Source organism: Hemiscyllium ocellatum, chromosome 24 (assembly GCF_020745735.1).
Source record: "Hemiscyllium ocellatum isolate sHemOce1 chromosome 24, sHemOce1.pat.X.cur, whole genome shotgun sequence".
Taxonomy (NCBI): domain Eukaryota; kingdom Metazoa; phylum Chordata; class Chondrichthyes; order Orectolobiformes; family Hemiscylliidae; genus Hemiscyllium; species Hemiscyllium ocellatum.
In genome coordinates this window covers 8,846,210-8,853,404 of record NC_083424.1, presented here as the reverse complement: position 1 = coordinate 8,853,404, position 7,195 = coordinate 8,846,210, and positions in this window count along the sequence as shown.

Here is a 7,195-nt window from a genome sequence, read left to right as displayed (position 1 = left end):
GCAGTGAGAAACACATCTTGCACTACAACGTGTCCAGCCATTTCAAGTTAATCTACATTACATGTGTTTGATATTTTTATTTGCATTGAAAATAAACCTGTCAGAATCTGAGGTGTTTTTACAGGAACGCATCTGCACTCTTGGCCTTGTTATTTCTTTAATCTTTTTGTATGTTTCTGCTTCACGCAAGCAGTGAATTTGTCGTTTACCGGTTTTAATGTGGCCTCAGAGCTCTGAAGACTCCTCGTTTATGTTCTACGTCTGCCCAGCGTTGAGTGAAATGCTTAGATAGTGTGCTTTGCCTTAACATTTAAAGAAATGACTTTCTAACTCAAGGGTAGTCTGGGCAGCTTCACATCCAATGAAGGGCCTTCCAAATGCAGTAACTGGGTGTAATGTAAGAAATGCATGAATACCAATTTGCACGCAGCAAGCTCCCATTAACAGCAATGAGTTATTGTAATCTGTGTTGGTGATGTTGCTGGAGAGATGAATATTGCTCAGGACATAAGGGAGAGCTCAGCTCTTTACCTTTAAAGTAATGTTAAGTAATCTTACCATAGAACTCCGAAAGTGTGGAAGCAGCCCATTCAGCCCACTGACCCCATGAAGAGCATCCCACCCAGACACAACCCTCTACTTCCCATAGCTAGCCCACCTAATCTACACATCTCTGAATACTATGGGCAATTTAGCATGGCCAATCCACCTAACCTGCACATCTTTGGACTGTAGGAGGAAGCCAGAGCACCCGGAGGAAACTCACACAGAGAGAATGTGTAAACCCCACGCAGACAATCACCCAAGGCTGGAACTGAACCTGGGTCCCTGACACTGTGAGACAGCAGTGCTAACCACTGAGCCACCATACTGCCAATAAGGTTTACTATGCAGGGTAGACAAATTAACAAAAGGTTCCGTACATGACTCCAAACATTTACTCTGTTACTCTCTCTCTCTCTCTCTCTCTCTCTCTCTCTTTCTCTCTGCAGAAGCTGTCAGTACTGCTGAATATTCCCATGGCTTAGTTCTAATCACAATTCAACATATTGTCCTAAGATCAACTAAAGTTCTCCCTTAATACTGCACTGAAATGTCAGCCTAACTTTTGTACCAGAATGTGTCACCAGAATGAGTGTTGAACCCACAGCTCTCTGCATCAGTAGTACAGGAGTGTTACTTAGTGAGTCTCTGCTGAAGTAGTTGTGGGCATGAATGTCCATTTATATTGCCACTGATGCATGAGACAAGGGTGGCAGAATGAATCTGATATATTGTTTACAAATTCTAATTGGATCCCATTTCAGATGTATCTAGATGAATACAGTCCCCCTTTAAAAAGCACAGCGAGAAAACTGAAGGATAAAATTGTTTTCTTTCAAAGCTGTCTGCTGAGTGACAACCGGCTTTATTTAACAGTGAAACTGTTTCACCATTTGTCGGTATCGTGCATAATATGAGGCCGCCAAGAGACTTTGAAAAACGATGTTGTGTGTATATCCTACAGCTGAACTTGCTTTCAGTCACAGTGAGTAATGACTCTTGACACTCCACTGAGACACTGGGAAAAGATTGGAGTTTATTTTGTCAGAAAAATAAAATAAATGTGAGAACTGAACTATTAGAATGGCTCATTAATGTCCATGGTATTTTAATGTTTTGAAGTTATTTACAAACCTTCTTGCTTTATTATTTTAGCAGTAAATATTTTACCTTGATCCCAGACACGATTTGCCCTATTCAGTTTCTCCATTAGTCCCACCACACAGTTGTGTTTATGTCAGGAGGGGCCGGAGGCTTAACATTGTTGTGTCTGAAGTTTTCGAGTGAGTGTTTGTCCAGGGAGGTCCAGCAACTCAGACATGCTCTAAAAGAGACTTTTATGTTAACCACCATCCATTTCTGTGTCCCTCGGTCATTCCATTTGCATCTCTTTCAGATATCACCCTACAGGCACTGGAACCCTTTTGACACACCCATGTAATTTTGTGAGAACCTAGATTCTAAGTGCCAGTGGGATAGTTAACTATGGCAAGTATCACACTCACAAACACACAAACTCTTCACGGTAGGAGTCACTGGACCAAGAGCAGAGTTGGTTTCTATTTATTGGGAATAGAATACTTTGAACTTCCCAAACAGTCATTTTAAGCGCAAAGAGTCATCCCCAGTTCTGAAGATAATATTTATCCCTCAACCAACGTCACAAACATAGCTCATCTGGTTGTTGTTATATTGATGGAGCATGCTTCACATAAATTGGCTCCTACTTTACAATATAATGCTTCGTAAGTATTTAGTTGCCTGTGAAATACTTGGGGATTTCCAGAAATTGCAAAAGGCACAATATAAGCATAAATGCACTTTTGTGTCTGTAACCAACCTAAGGTTAATCCCTGATTGTAACACTTATCTTCTATGCCACCTGGGACTTGGTAATATTGTCCATTCAAGATATCATACCTGGGGTTTTGGCTAATTCACAATATTGAAATGTTGCCAATTGCACCAACAGAGAATAGTGTAATTTTTGAGGCAAGATTGCATTGTCTTATTTGCATCAATATCACAAATTAGTTCGAGAAAAGTGAGGAATGGCCACCAGTGTAACCTGATGAACACTTACTAACTACAGGTACCAAGACATGGTAAAGCAGGACTTAACAAGGAAGTCATTGTATCACCTTTGCAATGAGGCATTTGAAATAACTTCACAGAGGCCGGTATCCTGTCACCAAGTCACTCTTTATTTACACGTGGAGGTCCTTGACACTGATTCAGCTCCCTCAGAGCCATCTCTCAGAGTGAACATAACCTCTGATAATCCTGTTTATATCTGTCAGCCAGGGACCAGATTAACATCCCCAGTCAGGGAACTCTTAGGAGAGGTGATGGCCTAGTGGTATTATCGCCGGTCACATATCATATGAGGGAGCAGGAGAGTTGACATTTCAATGCTATGCTCTGATGATGTCAATTCTCCTGCTCCTCGGATACTGCCTGAACGGCTGTGCTTTTCCAGCCCCATACTATTTTACTCTGATCTCCAGCATCTGCAATCCTCACTTTCTCCTTTGGTTCAACAAATCCATGCCAACCAAGAGTCAAATTAAACTCATCCCACCTGCTCCTGGCCCATACCTTTCCAAACATTTCTTATTCATGTACTTATCCAAATATCTTTTAAATACTATAAATGTACCTCACTTCCTCTAATTGTTCACTCAACAAATGAACCACTCTCTGTGTAAAAAGGTTGCCCTTCATGTCTTTTTAGATCTCTCTCCTCTCACATTAAGAATATGTTCCCTAGTCTTGAAATCTCGAACCCTAGGGTAAAGACACCTGCCATGCACCTTAACTATACCCTTAATAATTTTATAAACCTCTTTAAGACCACCCCTCAACCTCCTACACTCCAGTGAAAAAAGGTCCTGGACTTTCCAACCTCTCCTTATAACTCAACCCCTCCATTCCCAGCAACATCCTGGTAAATCTCTTCTGAACTCTCTCCAGCTAAATAATATCCTTCCTATAATAGGGCTGCCAGAACTGCACACAGTATTCCAGAAGATGCCTTGCCAATGTGCTGTACAACTTCAACATGATGTCCCAACTCCTCTACTCAGAGCTTCCAGGGAGAAAGTTCCAGAGGCTAGAGTGGCTGTGCACACAGCCGCCAATGGTGGGACTAAGAAAATTGCAGTGTCGAAGAAGCAGGGATTGTAGTTTACATAGGACCACAGGGTTAAGGATGCTGCGGAGATGGGGAACAGTAGATATAGGATGATAGCAAACCAAGGATCCATTTGACACCTCTCCCCATTTTTATTTTTGTGTGTTTGTGTCAATCAGGAGAGCCCCACATTATCAACAGCACGATGTTACAGATCCTTGTGAAAAGCTCAGTGCTGTTTTCTTCGCAGCATGCGTGTCTCTGGTGTGTTTGCATTCCTCCAATTATGACCTTTCCTTTAATAACATTCATCGCTGCCATCACAGATCAGCAGCTCAACCGAATGCTTTGCCTCTGGTTTTGTCTACTTTACCAGTCAGCCCTCAACCAGTTTGATGCCCACTCCCTTATTTTAAAGGACAGATGCAACTCTCTGGATTGCAAGCCAAAAATAAAGTCACACCATCCCTCAGGAGTGTTTTGAAGACTTTACACAGTTCAGTCATCACAGTGCAGTCTCAGTGTGTTGGGAGGTACCATTGCTACAGCAGCAGTAAAGTGCTTGTGACCAGCTGCCGGCTTGTGGTTCCCTTGGGTCGTTTCATTGATATTGATTGCAGTTCAGTCCTAATATTAGAATCACCGAGCCACTCCCCATCCACGGACACTCCGTGCCATGACATACCCCGGTGAACTGCTGCTGCAAGTAAAACTTGCTGGAAAAGTCACAATAGAGTTTCTCAGTCACAGTTATTTTCACTGGCATGTGCTGAAGTTAAAGATAAGTCTTGCATTTATTCACATGGTATCCCAAACCAATTATTAGCCAATCAGACACTTTTTTTAAAATGTAGCCACTGCTCTAATATGCACAGCACACTCCCTAAAAACTGCAATGAGATAATTAACAAATAATCCACTCATGGTGAAGTGGGTTATGGTGTAAGTGTTGGCCCAAGACTCCAGGAGTAGTTCCAATGCTTTTCTTCAAAAACGCATCACTTAAATTGGCCCTAAAAGCAGTTAGCTATCTCATCTGAAAGACAGCACCTCCAATGGTGCAGCACACCCTCAATACCACACTGGGAATGTCAGCCTAGAGCTTGTCTCTGATTGTGAACTCATAAACAGCCAGCTCCCAAGTGACAGTGTAGCACTGGGTAGCGTCCTGTGAGTAGTCAGAAATCTTTCTTCATGTATGGAAGAAATTTAAGAAAACGTTATCTGAATGGAGTATGCAAGACCGTCAAGTCCAGCATAGACCTCAATACTCACCCATGAGCTAATTGAGAAGCAACAAAGACTAGGAAATCCATTTTAATTGGAAAAGGGAAAGCTACTGCAAAGCTGCTGGTGGAGACAAGGATGTGTTGATAGGGTTAATGTGGGAAGAGGTTTGTGTGGAGTCTTTTTAAAAATGTTTGGGATGTGGGCATCCCTGGAAAGGCCATTATTTATTGCTCATCCGTAATTGCGTTCAAGAAGCTGGTATTGTGCTCCCGCCCAGAGTCTAGCAGTTCATGTAGGGTAGGGATACCCACAGTGATGGCAGGGAGGGAATTCCAGGATTTTGAGAGTGACAGTGAAGAAATAATAATACATCTCCAAGTCAGATTGGAGGGGAATTTGCAGGTGGTAGCGCTCCCATGTATTGGCTGTCCTTGACCTTCTAAGTTTGGCAGATGCTGATGAAAGATCCTTGGTGAGTTGTTAGTATTCATCTTGTAGATGGTACACATGGCTGCTACTGTGCTTAAGTGGGGGAGGGAATGAATTTTGAAGGTAGCAAATTTGGTGCCAATCAAGCACGCTGCTTGGCCTGGATATGATTAATTTTATTGTGATGTGTATCTAAGTAAGTAAAAATTTTTGTTTACGGCTAGTACAAGCCAATCATATTAAGCAAGGACATACAGGTCATACGGTGAAAAAGAAACTAGGAGAAAGTGAGGACTGCAGATGCTGGGATCAGAGTCAAAAAGTGTGGCCCTGGAAAAGCACAGCAGGTCAGGCAACATCTGAGGAGCAGGAAAGTCAATGTTTCAGGCATACATCCTTCATCAAAAAAGCTAGACAGAGTTGTACAAGTGACTTCGCACATGACATGCACTAGTCAAGTTTAACATTAGCAAGATCAGCCTAATTTGAAATTAGAAAGTCCATTCATCAGTTTAATCACAGCAGGAAAGAAGCTGCTCTTGAACCTGTTGGTGCGTGTGTTCTGGCTTCTGTAGCTTCTGCCTGACGGAAGAGATTGGAAGAGAGCATTGCTGGGGTGGGCAGGGTCCTTGATAATGGTAGCAGCCTTTCTGCAGCAATAATAACTGTAAATGGAGTCCATGGATGGGAGGTTGGCTTCCATGATGGCCCATCTATGCACACAGCCTTCTGTCGTTTGTTATGGTCCTGGGCAGATCAGTTGCAGTACCAGGTCATTATGCACCCAGAAGGTATGCTTTCAAAGGTGTATCATTGCTGAGGGTCCTGAGCTGTCTGAGGAAGAAGGGGTGTTGCGGTGCCTTCTTGCCCATTGTATCCACTTGGGAAGTCCAGGAGAGGTTGTTGAGGTTCTTGAGTGTTGTTGAAGCTGCACCGATCCAGATGAGTGGGGAGTATTCCTTCACGCTCCTGACTTGTGCCTTGGAGATGGTGGATGGGTTTTGGGAAATTAGAAATAAATTCCTGACCGGATAATCCCCAGCCTCTAACCTGTTCTTATAACCATTGCATTTATGTGACAGTTAATATTCTGTTTATTAGTAACACACGGAATATTAATGTTGGGGCATTCAGCAATGACAATATCATTGAATAACAACAGGAGATTTTTTTTTGGTAATTTCTTGTTGGAGATGCTCAATGCCTTGTACTGATGTGGCACTGGAGTTCCTAACCATTTATCAACACATGCCTGGATGTTGTCCAAAGCTTTCTGCATTTTGACACCAACTGCTTCAGCATCTGAGGAGCCTTGAAGGCTGCTGAACATTGTGCAATCATCAGTGAGCACCCTCACTTTATGGTTGAGGTAACATCATGGATGAACCATGGATGGTTGGGCGAAAACACTCTCCTGAGGAATGCATTGAACAAAGACCTAGTGGGCCAAAGAACTTGCTAATTATATGGGACTTCTCGTAAAGATGGTGGGCTAGGACTAGGCAATAGCCATTTGTTCTCAGTAGCAAACATTTTAGTTCTCTTGTATTTAGGCTTAATCTATTGCTCCTAACAGTAACTGTATTCAAGAGACTAATGTTAAAATGTCATGGGTTACCTATTTCTATCTCATGCTACTTCTGAACCAGTCTCCCTGGCAGTAAGACTTGATGAATATGCCTTCACATGCTCTCGTATGTAGTTCTTTCCTTGGCTAAGTCATACATGCCTCAAACTCTACAAATCAAAGTAGTTAGATGAGAATATTCCAGTTTACAAGTGCAGAGGGAGCTGTTGGCATATTATTTCCTGGGAGGTCAGTGCATTCCACTGAGGATTAATGAACACAAGTTGCTGAAC